Below are 20,118 nucleotides of genomic sequence, written 5' to 3'. Positions count from 1 at the left end.
GGGGAGCCGGGGGGGCTTGACCCAGGATCCTTATGCCGGTCCCTGCGCTTTGCGCCACATGCGCTTAACCCGCTGCGCTACTGCCCGACCCCCAAAACTTGTCTTCTTTATTCATTTTTTTAAAAGGTTTTTTTGTTGTTGGTGGAGTTGAGGGGAGGTAGTTACAGTGAGATAAAGAAGTCAGAGCACTGTTCAGTTCTGGTTTATAGTGGTGCTGGGGATTGAACCTGGGACCTAGGGATCTCTGGCATGAGTGTTTTGTATAACCATCATGCTGTCTTTCCAGCCTGGAGAGCTTGTCTTAAGAGAGTGAGGTGGGTGCTCATTTGAACCTCTGTCTCTGACACAAGAACTCTAACAGGGAAAATGGACTAACCAGGAAAGTACAACCAGAAAGAACCTCACCCTCCCACCCTGTGCTCAGGCTCTGGGCTTGGACCCTAGAATTCAGGCCACAACAGCCTGCCACCAGCCCAGGATTCTCAGTGTAGATTGGCCACTAAGACCAGTTAAGGGACACTAATCTCTTGGAAACATGCCAACCAGGCAAAGTAGGCCAGAGGGGGAAAATATATAAAAGATGGGGAAACACAGCCCATAATGCTAAACTCCTAAGATTCCAAAACCTTCAAGCAACAGCTCATTTTCAAAGAAGACATCAAGTAGAAAAAAATGACTCAAGATGCCAGAAAAGATAGCACAGGACAAGAAAGATCACTTTGACCCAAGTCTCAAATATAAAAAAAATACATATCAACATAGCATAGGTAGCAGAATCTGAAAACAAGCCAGCATGACAAAGGAAAAAAAATTATCCACGGAATGTAAGCATGGGGCATTACAAAATCCACTGATGCAACTGTGAGGCAGAATGAAAAATCACCGCTTCAAATGGCTCCCTTTTTATCTGGAACATAGAAGGAACAAACAGAAATCAGTACTAATGAGACAAATAACCCAGTGAGAATTGGGCAAAGGAACCAAATAAGCATTTCCTCAAAGGAGACCGGCAAGCAGCCAATGACCACATGAAAAGATGCTCAGAGGACCCTTAGTTATCATGTGGATCAAGATGCTGATGAAATGCCATGTCACCCTCCCTGAAATATCTCCGATCAAATATCCAGGTAATAAAGTGTCCGCAAAAGAGTGGAGCAATCGGAACACTCCTACAGATTGAGTAAGAAGGTCAAATGGGACAGCCACTTGAGAAAACAGTCTGACACACAATTGCCATGTGAGTCAGCAATTCCACTTCCAAGGCAAATACAGAGAAAACCGCAGTGGCAGGAGAGCTCCATGGAAGGCGGAGCCGTGCTGTGGTGTCTCTGCTGTGCTTGTGAACCAGAGGCCTTGAATTCATTCCCTGACTCTGATTTTTATTTGTTTGTTTTCTTTCTTACTCCTTTGCCCCCACGCCCACTGCTCTTTCCTTTTCAGGTCTGGTTTATGGAACTGAACTCGGGGCCCCAGAGCCTCAAGCATAAAACTCTTGTTTCAAGCTTGAAACAATTGTGCTACCTCCTACACTTTGGCTATGCGTTCTGTTTGCTTGTTTGTTTTAATGTGAGGGAGGGAGGGAGGAAGAGGCAAAGTCAAAGAGTTTTATTCCTCCTGTTTTTGTGTTCAAGAACTTTCATTACTATAGTTTATATCTGCTGACAAATGACTTGCACTTCTCTGAACGATAACTACTAGATGGCTTTGCTTATTGTGTAATATAATAAATATAATATAAATAATATAATATAATAAATATAATATAACATAGCATAACATAACATAATAAGTTGACAACAGGAAAGAAGGAAGAAAGGGCAGATAAATTATCCCCTAAGACTTTGTGAAAACTATGGTGGTTATCCTGGAGGGCAAGGGAGCACAGAGCTGCTGTGTGCATCCAGTATGGAACTAAACCCCAATAATCTTACCATTTTGTGCACCACTATTAACCACTTATACAAATTAATTTAAAAAACTATGATGGCTATCAGAGGGGAGGGTGGGGTGGGGAATTGTACACACACATGGGCAAATACGAAACTATACTCCTAAAATCTTACAATTTTGTAAGCCAATGCTAAATCACCAGCTAAAGAAACGTGTATGTATCTCTACATAAATCATTTTCTGTTATCACCAGAGCTTCATCACTTGGGCTGACTCCCCCCACACACACATAGACAGATCCAGAGACAGAGAAAGAGAGATACCACAGCATTAAAATCTTCCCTAGGACTGTGGGGTCTGGGCTTGAACCTGTTACTTATGTGAACTGATGGGTTTTAATCAGACCCATCTCCGTAGTCATTTCGCAATATATGTGAACTGACCATTATATGTTGTAATTATGTCTCAGGCAAAGTGAGAGAAAAATAAGTGAGGCGTATGGTATGTGAATTGCTTCTTAATCAAGGTGTTGCCAACAGTAAATAAATACATACACAGATACGTAAGTAATGTAAGTGTGTAGAAGCCCAATGTGAAGAAATTTCCAGGAGTAAAATTCAGCTAAGGACATGAAACAAAAAGCTAAGCAAATACCGATTTTCCTGATTTCTAGGGGAAAATAAAACAGAAATCCTGGAGTGATTTCAAGTGAACCTACTTCAACATCACTCAACATCAGATTAGACTTGGCATCTGGTGCACTGGTCTTATGTGCTTTTTTTTCCCCCCTGAAGGGACACAGATCTGAGAATAGCGAAGACATTTTATTTATTATTTCTTTTATTATCTTTATTTATTAGGTAGAGACAGCCAGAAATCAAGAGGGAAGGGGAAGATAGAGAGAAAGAGAGACAGAGAGACTCCTACAGCCCTGCTTCACCACTTGCAAAACTTTCTCCCTGCAGATGGGGACCAGGGACTCAAACCCGGGTCCTTGCACATTGTGACATGTGCACTCGGCCAGGTGTACCACCATCTGGCCCCAGCACAGACATTTTGAAAGTGGAAAAAGAGCAGCAGGGGTGGCTAGGAGGTGGTTCAGCAGGTGGAGCACAGGGCTTGCATGTATGAAGCCCTGGTTTGATTCTTGGCACCACATATGCCAAAGAGGTGTTCTCATCTCTCTCTTATAAAATGAACATTTACTTGAAAAGCAGCAGGAGCTATTTGTCTTGTCAGATCTAAGAATCAGTTACAAAGGTGCTGATGTAAAAAAGAATCTTGCAGGTTGCAGGCAGGGAAAGGTAAAGTAGAAGGATGACTAGAGAGCAGAATAAGAAGTGACTTCAGGAGTAGGGTGGTAGCGCAGCGGATTAAGTGCACGTGGCGCAAAGCACAAGGACCGGCGTAAGGATCCCGGTTCCAGCCCCCGGCTCCCCACCTGCAGGGGAGTCGCTTCACAGGTGGTGAAGCAGGTCTGCAAGTGTCTATCTTTCTCTCCTCCTCTCTGTCTTCCCCTCCTCTCTCCATTTCTCTCTGTCCTATCCAACAACAATGACATCAATAACAACAACAATAATAACTACAACAATAAAACAAGGGCAACAAAAGGGATAATAAATAAATGAATATTTTTTTTAATCTTTAAGAAAAAAAAGGTGGCATTTTCTGCATCAGTGAAATGTATTGCTTTAGAACCTTCTGTTGGGCCCAAGGGCCCTAAATATTTTTTTAAATATATAGTATTGAATAGATACAGAGAAAAATTGAGAGTGGGGGGAGAGAGACCTACAGCCCTGCTTCACCACTTGTGAAACTTTCTCCCTGTAGGTGGGGCCTGGGTCCTTGTGCAATGTACTGTGTACACTTAACTAGATGCTCCACTGCCTGCCCCCAGGCCCCAAATACTTAAAATTAAAATAGTTCATCCAGAAGAATTAAATATTAATATATAAAATGTAAAACCTGAACAAAATTTGTAACAAGCCTTAGGGAGTGACTTTGATAACCTTGCTGTAAGGAGCATTCTTCTCAACCAATTCCCAAAGGAATAGTTGCAAGGATCTCTTCACATAAAAACTACACTTTTCACCTGGAAGAAGGCCTGAAGATAAAGTTTAATGATGAATGAGAAGTAGCTTAATAGTAATGTCAGTATTTGAGGATATGTTCAGATCTGCAATAAAGAATGGGCTGCCCCTTGGAATATACCTAAAATAGAGCTATTGGCTTTTTTCAAAATGGAGACCCCCAACCTTCATCTGCACTATTCTTGCCTTTAGGTACATGATTAGTCAACAATTTGTTCTGCTTTATATCTTAACTCTTTTTCAGCTGCCAGATTCCAGATGTTACCATGATGCCAAGCTGACTTCCCCCACCAATGTGTCCTGGAACCCCACCTCCCCAGAGCCCTGTCCCACTAGGGAAAGAAAGAAACAAGCTGGGAGTATAGATCAACCTGCCAATGGCCATATTTAGTGGGGAAGCAATTACAGAAGCCAGACCTTCCACCTTCTGCACTCCATAATGATCCTGGTGGGCTCATACTCCCAGAAGGAGAAAGAATAGGAAGGCTTTCAATGGAGGGGATGGGGCATGGAGTTCTGGTGGTGGGAATTGGACCTCTCTTATCCTATGGTCTTGTCAATATTTCCATTTTATAAATAAAAGTAAAAAAAAATGTGTTCTTCAATTCAGCAAGAGAGAGACTGATAGAATATCAGCTATGCAAAAAAAAAAAAAAAAAAAAAGGAAAGAAAGAAAGAAAGAAAGAAAGAAAGGAAATCACACTGCCATGATGGAATGATTTTTAGGGGCTCTGAATGACCTTTGCTAGGATACAGTCTCTGGTTTGCGGCAAATTGTAAAGGGTCCACATGACTGTCCTTGAAGGGACTTCTCTGGGGATGAAGAGATAGCACCCAGACGGCACACTGCTTTGCCATGTGTACAGCCAACCTAGGTTCGAGCCCACCCTAAACCATACTGGAAGAAACTTGAGTAATGTGATTTCTTCCTTTTTTTTAATCTCTCTGTCTCCATACGAGGGAGAGAAAGAAAGAAAAGAAAAAGAAAGGGAGAAAGAATAGAAAGAAAGATGGAGCTGGATGGTGGTACACTCCAGCTCACCTTACTGTGATTCAGGGTCAAGACTCTGCTCCCCACCTGCTGGGGGAGAGCTTTCCTGAAGCGAGTCTGTAGATGCCTCTCCTTCTCTCTCCCTTGTATTTCACTCTCTTTTCTCAATCTCTGTCTCTAACCAAAATAAACAGAAAGGAAAATAAATAAACAGAAGGGGGGGGAATGGCCACCTGGAGTAATGGATTTGTAGTGCCGGCACTGAGCCACAGTGGTAACCCTGGTGGCAATAAAAAGAAAGAAAGAGAGAAAGAAGGAAAGAAAAAAATTAAAATGAAAGAAAAGCAGGAAGGAAGAAGGAAGGAAGGGAGGTGAACAATGAAGGGGCTCCTCAGAAAAGAGTCGGGTAGGAGGTAAGCAATGAAGGGCTCTTCAGAAAAGAGTCGGGTAGGAGGTGAGCAATGAAGGGCTCTTCAGAAAAGAGTCTGGAAGGAGGTGAGCAATGAAGGGGCTCTTCAGAAAAGAGTCTGGAAGGAGGTGAGCAATGAAGGGGCTCTTCAGAAAAGAGTCTGGTAGGAGGTGAGCAATGAAGGGGCTCTTCAGAAAAGAGTCTGGTAGGAGGTGAACAATGAAGGGGCTCTTCAGAAAAGAGTCTGGTAGGAGGTGAGCAATGAAGGGGCTCTTCAGAAAAGAGTCGGGTAGGAGGTGAACAATGAAGGGGCTCTTCAGAAAAGAGTCGGGTAGGAGGTGAGCAATGAAGGGGCTCTTCAGAAAAGAGTCTGGTAGGAGGTGAGCAATGAAGGGCTCTTCAGAAAAGAGTCGGGTAGGAGGTGAGCAATGAAGGGGCTCTTCAGAAAAGAGTCGGGAAGGAGGTGAACAATGAAGGGGCTCTTCAGAAAAGAGTCCGGTAGAAGGTGAGCAATGAAGGGGCTCTTCAGAAAAGAGTCTGGTAGGAGGTGAACAATGAAGGGCTCTTCAGAAAAGAGTCTGGTAGGAGGTGAACAATGAAGGGGCTCTTCAGAAAAGAGTCTGGTAGGAGGTGAACAATGAAGGGGCTCTTCAGAGAAGAGTCGGGTAGGAGGTGAGCAATGAAGGGCTCTTCAGAAAAGAGTCGGGTGGGAGGTGAGCAATGAAGGGGCTCCTCAGAAAAGAGTCTGGTAGGAGGTGAGCAATGAAGGGGCTCCTCAGAAAAGAGTCTGGTAGGAGGTGAGCAATGAAGGGGCTCCTCAGAAAAGAGTCTGGTAGGAGGTGAGCAATGAAGGGGCTCTTCAGAAAAGAGTCTGGTAGGAGGTGAGCAATGAAGGGCTCCTCAGAAAAGAGTCTGGTAGGAGGTGAGCAATGAAGGGCTCCTCAGAAAAGAGTCTGGTAGGAGGTGAGCAATGAAGGGGCTCCTCAGAAAAGAGTCTGGTAGGAGGTGAACAATGAAGGGGCTCCTCAGAAAAGAGTCTGGTAGGAGGTGAACAACGAAGGGGCTCCTCAGAAAAGAGTCTGGTAGGAGGTGAACAACGAAGGGGCTCCTCAGAAAAGAGTCTGGTAGGAGGTGAACAACGAAGGGGCTCCTCAGAAAAGAGTCTGGTAGGAGGTGAACAACGAAGGGGCTCCTCAGAAAAGAGTCCGGTAGGAGGTGAACAACGAAGGGGCTCCTCAGAAAAGAGCCCGGTAGGAGGTGAGCAATGAAGGGGCTCCTCAGAAAAGAGTCCGGTAGGAGGTGAGCAATGAAGGGGCTCCTCAGAAAAGAGTCTGGTAGGAGGTGAGCAATGAAGGGGCTCCTCAGAAAAGAGTCTGGTAGGAGGTGAACAACAAAGGGGCTCCTCAGAAAAGAGTCTGGTAGCTCCATGAGACTAGAAAACCTTTTAGATCAGGCTGTTTCAGGGACTTTTAAAACACTGTCCCGGGGGTCGGGTGGGGGCGCAGCGGGTTAAACGCAGGTGGTGCAAAGCGCAGGGACCGGCGTAAGGATCCCGGTTTGAGCCCGTTTCCTCACCTGCAGGGGAGTCGCTTCATGGGCGGTGAAGCATGTCTGCCGGTGTCTGTCTTTCTCTCCCCTTCTCTCTCTGTCTTCCCCTCCTCTCTCCATTTCTCTCTGTCCTATCCAACAACGAACAACATCAACAATGGCAATAATAATAACCACAACGAGGCTACAACAAGGGCAGCAAAAAGGGGGGAAAATGGCCTCCAGGAGCTGTGGATTCATGGTGCAGGCACCGAGCCCAGCAATAACCCTGGAGGGGGGAAAAAAACAAAAAAAAACCACTGTCCCATCTGGTTGTCACTGAGACCTAGAGAGGTCAAGTAATGTAGCACCAACCACCCAGCCAGCAGGCAGTAGAAATGGGACAGGCGCCCAGCTAAGGCTCCCATCCACCCCCATCAGCTTGATGCAGGTGTTTCCCTCCATCCTGTTCCCACTGGGTGCTATCCCAAAATCCTACCTTCACTTGTGCCTCTACACGGTGTGTCTGTCCACCTAGAGTGCACCCTAGAGTGTTCGCAGGGTCTGGAGCCCTGTCCCAGTCCTGGCTGGTCTGTGCAGGCTCTCTGAGTCCATGCTCCACACATCGCCCAGTGGTGAGCTCTCTCAGACACCCACTAGATCCGGGTACCTCCCAGCCACTTCTCAAGGGACTTAAAATAACTGGCTCTTGGGAGTCAGGCAGTAGCGAGGCGGGTTAAGGACACCTGGCCCAAAGCAAGGACTGGCGTAAGGATCCTGGTTTGAACCCTCTGACTCCCCACCTGCAGGGGAGTGATGCCAGGACGGGCATGAGGATCCTGGTTTGAGCCCCCAGCTCCCCACCTGTAGGGGAATCGCTTCATAAGTGGTGAAACAGGTTTGCAGGTGTCTTTCTCTCCCCCCATCTGTCTTCCCCTTCTCTTCCCATTTCTGTCTGTCTTATCCAACAACAACGACATCAATAACAACAAAAATAATAACTACAACAACAAAACAACAAGGGTAATAAAAGGGAATAAATAAAAATTTTTTAAATTATTTTTTAAAAAAATAACTGGCTCTTTTTGTTTTTGTTTTACCTAATTGAAGCAACATTGCTCTGTATGAGTTACTTATCTGAGTTTCAAAGTTGGATCATTGAAAATCAGCATGTGTGTGGTCCGGGAGGTGGTGCAGTGGATAAAGCATTGGACTCTCAAGCATGAGGTCCTGAGTTCAATCCCCGGCAGCACATGTACCAGAGTGATGTCTGGTTCTTTCTCTCTCCTATCATTTCTCATGAATCAATCAATAAAATAAAATAAAAAGAAAATGAACATGTGAATGCTCTCAAAGTCCCCTTCTGGTCTTGCCGTGGGTGTGGGTATGTGTGCGTGGGGGGGGGGGGCTTCAGCTCTTAGAGCATTGTCCCCTCTTTGCAGTGGCTCTTTACAAGGATTCAAGGGCTAGAGAAATAGCTCACTTGGGGAGAGCACTGCTTTGCCACGTATGCCACCCCGATTCAAGCCCGGCCTTCACTACATCGAAGGAAGCTGCCTCTTTGTCTCTAACTAAAAAAAAGTAAAATTAAGTGGCTCAGAAAAAACAACACGTGTAAATATATGTTACACACACAGAGAGACAGAGAAGATGAACAAACAGCAAGTGTGATGAATGCAGGTAGTAGGTGACTGAGGAGATGAGGCTTCCTTGCGCTGTTCTCTTGACTCCAGTGTAATGGACCTGCCTTTTAGGCTTTCATGACGCAGACTAACAACAGAATGACTCAATATCTACAGCCATTGTGAAACCACTGGCAGAGTCTAGTTAATTCCCATTACCACACACAGCTTCAGAAAAGCCTTTAACATCTTGTGATAAGAACTTTAAGACTTAACATTTGTAGCAGTTTCCTAACACGCAGAGCAGCTGGTGTTGGTCCCGGTCACCACAGTCTAGTCCACGTGCACCAAGGACTTGTCCACTACGTCACTGGAAGCTGGGATCCATCTCTGGCGGCCACCAATCTCTATAAGTTTGAAATGATTTCCACATAGGAAAATCCTTCAGTAATGGATGCATATATGAGGACCCAGGTTCAAGCCCCTGGCCCCCATCTGCAGGGGGAAAGCCTCACGAGTGGTGAAACAGGGCTGCAGGTGTCTCTCTGTCTCTCTCACCCTCTATCTCCTCTTCCCCTCTCAAGTCCTCTCTGTTTCTAGCCAATAATAATAATAATAATAATAATAATAACAATAATAATAAATTCCTTGTCCCCATCAGCAGAGGAGAAACTTCACAAACAGTGCCGTAGGTGTCCTTCCTTCTCTCTGCCTCTCTCTGCTGTCTCTCTCTCTCTCTCTTCATCTCTCTCTGCCTCTTATCCTCTATCAAAGAAAAATGACCACTGAGAATGGCGGAGTCATTCAGATACCTGATGACAAAAAAAATAATAATAAAATCAAACTGTTTCTGCTTTTCTGAGCTACTTGCTTTGATCTTGTTTCTGTAGTAGGTCACCCGGACAAAAATGTTTTGGCGCCTCTCTTCATTTCCCATCTTCTATCTCCTCCAGTCTTTCCAGAAGCTATGTGCTCTGTCCGTCACCCTCATTTCTCTGCTTTACAGAGGAAGGCCACTCCAGAAAACCATTGTGACCAATTGTCCAGTGGCCTGTGGATTTGGATTTTGTAAACTCCTACTGTCCTTTATGGGTGAGTGGGGGGTGATCTCCTGGTTCTGAAGCCTGGTTGCCCTTCTGTAAATGTATAAATGTGGGATCAGAGAGCTCACTAGGTAGGGCGCATGCCTTGGCATGTGTGCAGCCCAGATTCAAACCCTGGCTCCACATGGGAGATGCTGAGGCATGAGAGGAAGCTTCTTTACTTTGGTGTCTCTCCCTTTCTGTCTCTGTCTGCCTCTGTCCCTAGCTTAGAGCAGTGGAAGGAAGGAAGGAAGGAAGGAAGGAAGGAAGGAAGGAAGGAAGGAAGGAAGGAAATAAGGGAGAGTGGGAGAAAGGGAGGAGAGAAAGGAGGGAGAGCGGGAGGGAGGGAGAGGAAAGAGGAAGGGTGAGCACTGGTTCCCACAGAGGGCAGAGCTATGCCATTTCTTTTGAAATAAATATATTTAAGGAACGAGTTGATTTGAAGATCAAGGTTAAGTGCACAATAATGAGCAGGTGGCTTGACTAAGTGCAGAAAAAAGAAATCATGGCTTTGAAAAAGGAAGTGACTGCGGTTTTGCAAGTCAGAGGGCAGCCCTGGACTGGGGCTGCTTTCAGGAGTGGGTAGCTATGTGCTCACAGAACTGGAGACCCTTGCGAAGAGCTTGAACTAAGCAAAACGGTGAGGCTTGAGCTGGGGCAGGAGAGAAGAGGGGTCACACTGCGAGGGACTGTGGAGAGTGAGGGGAGCAGAAGGGAAGGCTCAAAATGAGGGCACCTCCAGTGCCAGGCAGATGGCTCAGCCTTTTACAGCACAGGGCCTGCCTGCCTGAGGCTCCAGGGGCCCTTGGCTTAGCCCCCAGCACTTGACCTTGATCTTCGGATCAACTCGTTCCTTAAATACATTTATTTCAAAAGAAATGGCATAGCTCTGCCCTCTGTGGGAACCAGTGCTCACCCTTCCTCTTTCCTCTCCCTCCCTCCCGCTCTCCCTCCTTTCTCTCCTCCCTTTCTCCCACCCTTCCTTCCTTCCTTCCTTCCCTTCCCTTCCCTTCCCTTCCCTTCCCTTCCCTTTCCTTTCCTTCCCTTCCCTTTCCTTTCCTTTTTTTCTTTACCATGGTTTCACCACTCCTGGCTGACTTTTTCAGAGAGAGAGAGATAGAGAGACCACAGCACTCCAGCTTCGCCCAGTGTGGTGGGTCCAGGTATCCTGCACACCGGCAGCAGGGGCCCCTCCCCCCCAGGTGAACTATCTTGCCAGCCCCACCCCCGAGTACTTTTTCTAGAAGATCTGAAAATAGACAGAAAACAATAAACAATTAAGAGACTCACCCAGGGACGTGCTACAATGGGGGAATCTCTCTTCCCTTCTTGTACCATGTAAAAGCCTGCATGTCGGCTGGGTGTATGGATCGATCTGTCAGGGTCCATGTCCAGCAGAAGCCAGACCTCCTACCCGCCACACCCCATAGAGATCTTTGGTCCATACTCCCAGAGGGGTAAAGAGTAGGGAAGCTTCCAATGGGCGGAATGGGACATGGAACTCTGGTGGTGGGAATCGTGTGGAATTGTCCCTCTCTTATCCCACAATCTTGTCGCTCATTATTAAGTCAATAATAATAAAATTTTTTAAAAAGCCTGCATGTCTTGGTAATGATTTTAGGTACCACACTGAGATTGAGCTTGTGCAACCTCTTAAGTACCAGCAGAGGGAGAAGAAAAAGACCATGGGGGGTGAAAAAATACTGAAGATCGGAAAAAAAAAAAAAACAACACACAGAGGAAGATCGTCCCAAGCAAGGTGCCAGAAAATTTGAAAACTTCACAGCTTGGATTCCCCTGTCTATCACCGCACGGCTCACAAGCCGCTTCTTTAATACCTGGTAAATGTGTTTCCATCCTCTGTCCCATGGGCAGGGTCCTCTGGCTGTCTGACTTCTTAGTGGCCTCTGGTTTCCAGCATCAATTCCATCAGGGCTGGGGTTTTCCCTGGGTAGTTGTTGATTTGTTTATTAATTCATTTTTGTCTCATTTATTTCTTATAATGGTTTCATCTTTTCTTTTTCTTTGATAGGACAGAGAGAATTTGAAAGGGGGGGGAGGTAGAGAGGAAGAGAGACAGGAAAACACCTGCTTGTGAAGTGACCCCCGTGCAGGTGGCAAGTGGAGGCTTGAAACTGGGCACTTGTGCATGGTAACTGGTGTCCTTAACAAGTGCTCCACTGTCTGGCTCCTCAATTAACGTATTTTAGAGAGACACACAGAGAGTGAAAGACACCACAGCTCTGAAGGCTCCTTCAAAGCAGTGGGGGCCGGATTTGAGCATAGGGTGGCCCACATGGCAACTACCCATTGCATTATCCAGGTGAGCTCTTATTGTTCTAGTTCACAAATGATAAATCAAGCAAGTTTCACTTTTTTCCCCAGTGTTGATGAGAAGTTGGAAGGGTTGTAGCTGGGGTAAATAGGCAGAATTCTTGTCTAAGGGGAAAATGACTCCTACTCCTGTTTGTATTCCTGGGATTGAACCTGGGGCCTCAGCCATGCTGGGCACACACTCCATCACTAAGCTACATCTCCAGCCCCATTTGTATCTGCAGACATAGAGAATATCCTCCCCCCTTTTTTTTCTGGTCAAATCTTTCCCCTTATTATTTTAATCTTTGGTTTCATGTTTTATTAAGTTCTGTCCCCTCACCCCTCACCGAAGATTAAATAAATGTCCCTTGAACTATGCTTTCAGTGTTTGTTTGTTTGTTTTTTTTTTTTTTTGGTTTCATTTTACCTTTGAATATTTAATCCATCTAGAACAAGAACACAGAAATCTAACTTTATTTCCGTTTCTTTTTCTTTCTTTCTTTTTTTTTTTTTTTCTTTTTTAAGGGTTGGCCATCTGCTCAGGCTGTTTATTGGGGGGAAGAAAAATTCTATGCTTCTCGCACTGATTTGAAAGGTCAACCTTCTCACCTGTGAAATGTTGACATAACTCTAGGCTGGCAGGCTGGTTTCTTTTTGCTTCATTCTTATATCAGGAACTCAGTGTTCAAAAGATTTAAGCTTTCACACTAGAGAAGGTAAATCCCTCTGCTCCGCCCACTTGGATCCTCAAACTTTGCTAGACTGGCTGGTAACATGATTTATCGCCTGACTTTCTGTCCAGGCACATGACGAGATGGGTCACATCTCTCCAGTGACTGAGTCACTTGTGTTTCTCAGGTAAGCATTAGAGTCTCCTGTCTTCAGGTCCTGTGTGGGTCTCTCTGCTCTATGCCACCCACTCCACTTCCAGAATCCCTCATTTTCCACACTGAATTGTGAATGCGATCCTTTTTCCCTCCCCAATATATTCTGTTACAGTTGTTTTGGGGAGTTTAGCCAGCCGCAGGGTTCTGTGTATTTATTTTGTGACTGGCCTCCCAGCTGAATCCTCTTTCAGAGGCCCTGGCCTGCACCCACCTCCCTCGGCTTCCTGAGGACAATTTCTTGTCTCCCTTTTTGAGTTGGTGGTAGTGGGAGGTCCCTTCCCCTCCTTTCCCCTCCCCATCCCACCTGATCTGGGTTCCAGCTCAGGGAAGAGGCGCCGTGCCCTCCCTCCACCAGCTTCCAGTGCTCCATCTCCAAGCAAAATATTGTTTTCCATGGAGGCATTTTATTTCACGTCAGCTGGTATTTTGGTCAGGAATTACAGAATGTCCTTCGCAACAGAGTTCAACAACACTCAGGTTTTTTCTTTTCTTTTTCTTCTTCTTCTTCTTCTTTTTTCTGTTTTTGTTTTGTTTTCAAATGCAGGCCTTTCCCAACAAGAGCAACAACAAATGTGTTGGTTTTCTCACACCTTGGACATGTAGGAAAATGTGTGTTCAGGGTGCTGGCCATCTGCCCACCTGGGGACGGTGCCAGCGTGCCTGAGCTCTGCAGGCCAGGGGCTCTGCTCCTTTCTCGGTGCCAGGCTCTGAAGAGCTGCTAAGAGTCCCTCCAGACCCCTCGGGTGCCCTGCTCCTCAGAACACAAGCCAGGGCAGCAGGCAGCCCTCAGGGCAGCCTGGTCTACTGATAAATGCTCCCCCGAGTCTGGTTCCTGACACCTTCCGGCCACACGAACATGAGAAGAACAATGGCTCTTGCCCCTTTTCATAAAGAGAGAAACTGCAGGTTCACATGTTCCAGGTGACCCCAGGCCAGGGGCCAGCTTGCCCAGTGGTTCATGTGCCTGACCCTGTGTGAGCCCCAGGAGCCTCAGCACCACTAGAGAGCTGTGGAGGGTACTGGGTGAAGCTCCATGAATGGTAGAGCCATGCTGTGATCTCTCTCTCTCTTTCTCTCTCTGTCTCTGTCTCTGTCTTTCTATGTATAATGATCTCTCTCTTCCTATGTATAATGATATCTCTCTCTGTCTCTCTCTGTCTCTCTCTCTCTCTCTCTCTCTCTCTCTCTCTGTATAATGAAAAGCTGGACCCGGTTGACTGCTCAGTGGTATTGTATAAGTGTGTGGCCCCGGGTTTATTCCCAGAGGGCCACAAGGAAGGAAGGAATTATTATGGACCAAACAAGGATAGGAGGCTTGGAAATTACTAAAATCCTGGACACAGACACTTTGTTACATGACATCATGATCCCCATCCCAGTAGGGAAGACATTAAAGGTGGCACCAGGAAATGGGAGTTAGGAAGCACAAAAGGAAGTACCCGTGGGAAGAGTTTTTAATAAGGTAACCACACCTGGCAGTGTCAGCGGACAATGGGAAACTAGCCCAGGTATGATGTGGATGGGGTTGACATAAAGGCGATTTGCACATGCTAAGACTTTTCTCTGTGTGATCTCTTTCCCCAGTTGTCCTCGCACTTTACTGTCACTTCTGCATGTTTCCTACCTCACAGTTTTGTAATAAAGAGTTGGAATATTCTATACCCAGTCACTGACTCTGGTCATTCTTTTAAGAAGCGTCGTGACTGACAGGAAGCTCTTCAACAGAAGGAACTTGCTCAAGGACAGCCCCTGGGCCTGCTGGATGCTTAAACAGTTTGGTCCTCAGCTCCCTTTATATTTTTAAATAATTAAATGTTCTTGAGGACCTGGATGAGGTGGCTTGTTTGGTTATTTGTTTTTTAATGTGACTAACATCTGTCATAATTTCATGGCCATTTCCTGAAGGATGATATCACACTTCTAGCCTGGAGAGACCCCAGGGCCTTCATGAGGGGATGAGGGAAGGAGAGGACATCATATATCATTATGAATTTGGGTTTCAGCTCCAAAGTCCCTCTGGAAAGGTCCTGGAGTCCCATGGACCACCATTTGAGACCCCCCCCCCCGCGCCCCAACTTGCTGAAGGCCAGGACTAGTGTGTGGGGAGGTGTAACACAGAAGCTCTTCAGCTCTGTCTCCAAGGATGGGTCCAGAGGAGCTGCCAGTGGTGGAGAAAGGGGAGAAGGGTGAAGAAGATGACAGTGGAGACCAGAGTCACACAGGAGTCTCTGGAGTGAGCTGCCGTGAGCGGCCCAGGTTCAGTCCCATGCTTGGTCAATTCAGCAGCTGCAGGAACCTGTTCTAGCACTTTCTTCCACCGATCACAAACTTTCAAACACCTCCAACAGCCGATAAAGGCTAATCCTGGGCCAAGCGCTAACGAATAACTGCCCCTATATAGAACAGCCAGGGGGGTGGGAGGAATTGTGGGAGCAGGTGAAATGGCATCCTGTTGCCGGTTGTTGCTGGCGTCTGAAGACCCTGCGACCTGCTGCGTCCAGCGGCCTCTGCTGGCTGGGTGATACTCAGACGGACCCAGTGCCCCTCAGTCACACACACAGGCACATGGTCATTCCACCTGCCGCTCCCCACCCCCACCTCCACCCCCAGCTCTCTTAAGACCTCCAGCTTCTGGCGGCTGTTTGGAGAGACACTCGACACGTCCCAGAAGGAGATCACCTGGTTCCTGATGTCCCTGCTTGGCTCTGGGACAGGAGCATTGATATTCCCAGAGCATCACTTGTCTCATCTTGGTAGATGGACCCCTGCCCACCTGCAGGCAGGTGGGACTCTATCCTCCTGCTGTTCCCACAGCCACTGTTTCAAGTGGGGACATGAATGTCACACCCAGAGGAACCCTGTCCACGGGTCCAGCACAAGTGAGACCAGGGGTCTTGTGCTCCAGAAGGCAGAGCTCAGCTGGGCATGGAGCCCCCAAGAGCAAAAGGGGCAGCGCTCACAGGGCCTGCAGAAGAGACAGGCACCCCAGTGCTCCAGCAGGCCCCAGAGCAGGGAAATGGCAGAGGCATGCAAGCTGGGGGAGAAGCAGACACTGGATGGCACCAGCGACTTCCAAGCTCAAACCTACTTCCCCGCTCTGTAAAATGAGGGTGACTCCTAAGGGGCCCACAAAGGGAGGGCGTTGGCAGACCTCCTGCACTGGTCGCTGCCTCTGACCCTCACCAGGGCGCCTGGGCCTCATGACCACAGAGGCCTGGGGTGCTGCTCACTGGGGTACTGCTCCCCATGTTCCCAAGCTGTGCAGCACTCAGTCCTCCAGGCTGATCGGTACTCAGCTCCCCACCTTGCAGCCTTGGGGACCCCTCCCAACCCCAGCCAGGTGCAGGAAGCTCTGGGCTGCTCCTTCACCTCCCCTCCTTCCTCACTCACTCGGCAGCTCTGTCCTCCTCCCCCTCCACCCCCCAGTGCTTCGGGGAGGTTATGAATGGAATGTATGGATTCCAGTCTCTGTGCGCCCAGGAATCTGCCTGCCACCTCCCCCCACTAGCAGCTCAGAGCCCATCAGTCATAGAGAGGCCAGACCCTGGGCACCCTCAGATAGCAGTAGGAGAGCAGGCACCTCGAGGGAGGGTGGGGAGCACACTCAGCACCCCCCAAGACCTCTGAGCACACTCATGCCTGAGTGCCAGACTGGCACACACAGCAGGCTGCACACACAAAGCCAGGCCTACACACACCTGTGCACACATGCCAGCACGCACACACCCTCTGTGCACAGGCCCAGAAACCCCACGGGAGGGAAACACACACACAAGGTTATACACACCCACAAGATGCAGAGGCACACACAAGTCTGTATTCACACACATGCACCCTCCCCCCCCCCCCCCGCCACCCATGCAAACACACATGACAGTGGTGCAGACACAAAGATCCCCCCCTTCCCACATGTGGAGGGAAGGCCTCTGTGGAGAACCTGTCTCCTGAGTGCAGGGGTGCAGGGCCAGGGTTCATGAGGCCCAGCAAACAGACAGCAAAAGGAGAGAAGTGAGCAGACTCCTGGTTTCTAGCCCAAATCCTTTGCGTTTGTGTTAATGGAGAGTGTGAGGGCTGAGGGGCTGGATGCAGTTTACAGAAGAAAGGGAGTGGTAGCAGGGACCCCGAGAGAGTCTGACCTCACAGGGCCAGCTCCATGGCTGCCTGCCAGGCCCCATGCCCAGGGGCCTCCCTCCCTCTCTCTCTCTCTCTCTCTCTCTCTCTCTCTCTCAGGACGCCGTGTTCTCAGCGGGCTTTGGGATAAACAAGCCTCTGGACCCATGGGAACCGGGCCCCCTGCCAAGCCTTTCATTCATTCTCTCCTCCACCCTTCCATCCCCTCATTCATCCACCCAGGAATGTTTTGCGGGGTGTCTGTGACACGCCAGCCCCGATAGGGACACGAGTTCATTGGGGCACCCTCAAGTCCCCCACCCCAGGCCCCCTAAAAACTGCAAGCTCGCAGACACACTTTGTTGGACCTGACTGGGATTTAAAACATTTGGGATTGCTGTCTAAAAAAAAAAAAAAAGAGATGGGAGGTAGGCTTGGCCAGGCGCCTCCTTCTGGCAGAGCCTGCACATTGCAACCTGCGCCTGCCCTGCCGCCCTGTGATGTCCCACCCCACCCCAGGGTTTAGTTTCCTCCCACAACAGCCCAGCCTTGGCGCCACACCTGCAGGTCACTGTTTCTCCTTTACCAGGGGGTGGGGGTGGGGTGGGGAAGTGGGGTCTTGTAACACAGATTTTTCAACACAACCCTTGAAGCATACCCACCTCCTATCTAGTAGTCCTACCTTAGGGAAACGAGAACATTTGTGAGCTGAGCGGACATTTGCATTGGGGCCCAGGGAGTATTTGTGGCAGGGGGTAGACTCGCCCTCTCCAGGCGTCTGCCTCTGCCCTTGACTCAGGCAGGGACTGGACTGACTCCCCTGACTCCAGACGTGCATCAACCTTGGTGGTTTCCTAAGTGAGTGTGGCTTGTGCCATCCAGATGCTGACCTCAGGAAACGCCAAGCAAAGCAACTGTCTTCTTCTGTTCATAATATGCCCCCACTCCTACCTCCCTCCCCTCCCCCCAAACACGGTGGTATTAAAGGTCACCGGGTAGACTTGGCAGTGTGTGTGTGGAGTCATTCCCAGAGACCCCTGACATGATACAATCCCTATGCCACTTCCCTGCGTTCAGATTCAGTCGGGGATAATAGACTCATGTCTGTCTGACATTTGAGCTCTCTCTCTCCTCTCTCTCTCTCTCTCTCTCTTTCTCTTCCCCTCCCACTCTTTCTGTTTCTCTTATCATCAGAGCTATACTGGGGCTTCCCAGTAGCTAATCCCCCCTTTTCTTTCCTTTTCCTTTTTCTTTTTTATTTATAAAAAGAAACACTGACAAAACCATACATAGGTTAAGAGGGGTACAACTCCACATACTTCCCACCACCAGATTGTATCCCATGCTCTCCCCCTGATATCTTTTCTTCTTTATCCCTCTGGGAGCATGGACCCAGGGTCGTTGAGGGTTGCAGAAGGTAGAAGGTCTGGCTTCTGTAATTGCTTCCCCGCTGAACATGGGTGTTGACAGGTTGATCCATTCTCCCTATCCCATGGGGTAGGTAGCCTACTCCGCTCCTTTCCCTAAAGATGCCCAGTGTCACGCCACCTGCATCCTGGCCCCTGGCCCTCCCTGCCCTTAACAAGGCCCAAAATGAAACAACTGCATCTAGACTCATATCGAGGGCCTGGTGGTGGTGCACCTGGTTGAGTATATACATTGCAGTGCTCAAGGACCCGGGTCCAAGCCCCCGGTCCTCACCTGTGGAGAGGGGAAGCTTCACAAGTGGTGAAGCAGGGCTGCGGGTGTCTCTCTGTCTCTTTCCCTCTCAATGTATTTCTGTGCCTCTATCCAATAACAAATAAACAAAAGATTAAAAATAAAATAATAACGACACATACCAACTCCTTCCTAGTTCATAGAGATGCAGAGACCCAGAACAGGGCTGGGGAGACAGTCCCTGCACTGACTGGAGTTTGGTTCACATTAAAATGGAAAACCTGAACTGGGCTGCAGCTTGTGGGCTCCTGTGCACACCCGAATGACTGTGTGTGAGCCCTGGCTTCCAGGCCCAGCAGCGCATGGGAGCAGCGCGGACGGCAAGAAGGGAGCCCCATCGGTGGTGGAGCTGTGCTGCGGTGTCTCTTCCTCTCTGTCCTCTCTCTGTCTGCCTTTCCTAGTCTCCTGTCCCTCTTTCCCTCTCTCTACATATATGCTGTAGACAGATCACGGAGCCAGGGAGGTGTCCCACAGCAGCAAGAACACTTTAAACAGCCGTGCTGCATAAACAGTTCAATTCATTAACTTCCCAGGAGGGGGGCGCAGTGGATGGAGCCTTGATCCCAGCACCAGGTGGCAAGTTTGATCCCTGGCATCTCATGAACCTGAGGGATGTTCTGCTTCTCTCCCTTTCTCATTAACATATAAATACTCGTCTTAAAAGATTAATTGATTAGCTTCTTAATTAAAATGAGAAACAGGGAGGGATTCATTTGAGTGGTGACTTGTAGTTAAAACAATTCAGGCTCCTTTATGGCCTAAAATTCATCCTGCCCACGCTGAGTGAAGTGTTTCATTGTTCAAGGAAAGTCTCATCATCTTTTAGCCTCCCCCCCGCCCCAGAGCACTGCTAAGCTTTCGTTTACGGTGGTGCTCGTGACTGGACCCAAGTCCTTCAGGGACAACAGTCTTTTTGTGTAACCATTATGCCATCTCCTTAGCCCTAAAATCACTTGCTTGGAAAATATTTTATTTATTTCAATGAGAGAGAAGAGGACGTTGCTCAGCTCTGATTTATGGTGGTGCTGGGGACTGAACCCGGGACCCCAGAGCCTCAGGCATGAAAGAACCATTACGCTGTCTCCCCAGTCCATCTCTGAGCTTGGTTTTTATTTGCGTTTCCTTTACTCTCAGGTTTCCCTTTGAACTCAGGCCTTGGTGGAAGTGGGTGTCATCTCCCCTCCCCCCTCAAAGTCTCTCTTCTCAGCCCCCGTGCAGTGCTGCTGAGGCAGACGTTTTAGCTGTGAAAGAGCTCAGTTTGGGGGGTGGGCGGGAGGACTGGGGGCACATGGAGCTTCCTTTGCCCCTGGGTCTGTGCCGAGATGGGGTGGTCTACTGGGCTGGAGGGAGTGAGGGACCAAAGGGAGGGAGAGGCAGCTTGGCCCTCTTGAGACCCTGCTCTGGGCAGCAGTGTCCTCTGGTTCCCTTTCTCTGGTCCTGCCAAAGCCCGGTTACTCAAGAGGTGGCATTAGTCC

At 48.4% G+C, this 20,118-nt stretch overlaps 1 long non-coding RNA gene across 1 annotated transcript; it reads left to right on the top strand.

The window, feature by feature from the left end:
- The first annotated feature begins 8,461 nt into the window (after positions 1-8,461).
- On the top strand, positions 8,462-11,658 carry LOC132535215 (uncharacterized). The gene is made up of 3 exons (XR_009546984.1): positions 8,462-9,066; positions 9,536-9,621; positions 11,233-11,658. It is a non-coding gene; the product is annotated as an uncharacterized LOC132535215 (long non-coding RNA).
- Positions 11,659-20,118: the final 8,460 nt, after the last annotated feature.

This window comes from Erinaceus europaeus, chromosome 21, assembly GCF_950295315.1.
Source record: "Erinaceus europaeus chromosome 21, mEriEur2.1, whole genome shotgun sequence".
NCBI lineage: Eukaryota > Metazoa > Chordata > Mammalia > Eulipotyphla > Erinaceidae > Erinaceus > Erinaceus europaeus.
The sequence above is the reverse complement of the archived record's forward strand: the minus strand, read 5'-3'. Positions and strand labels throughout refer to the sequence as shown.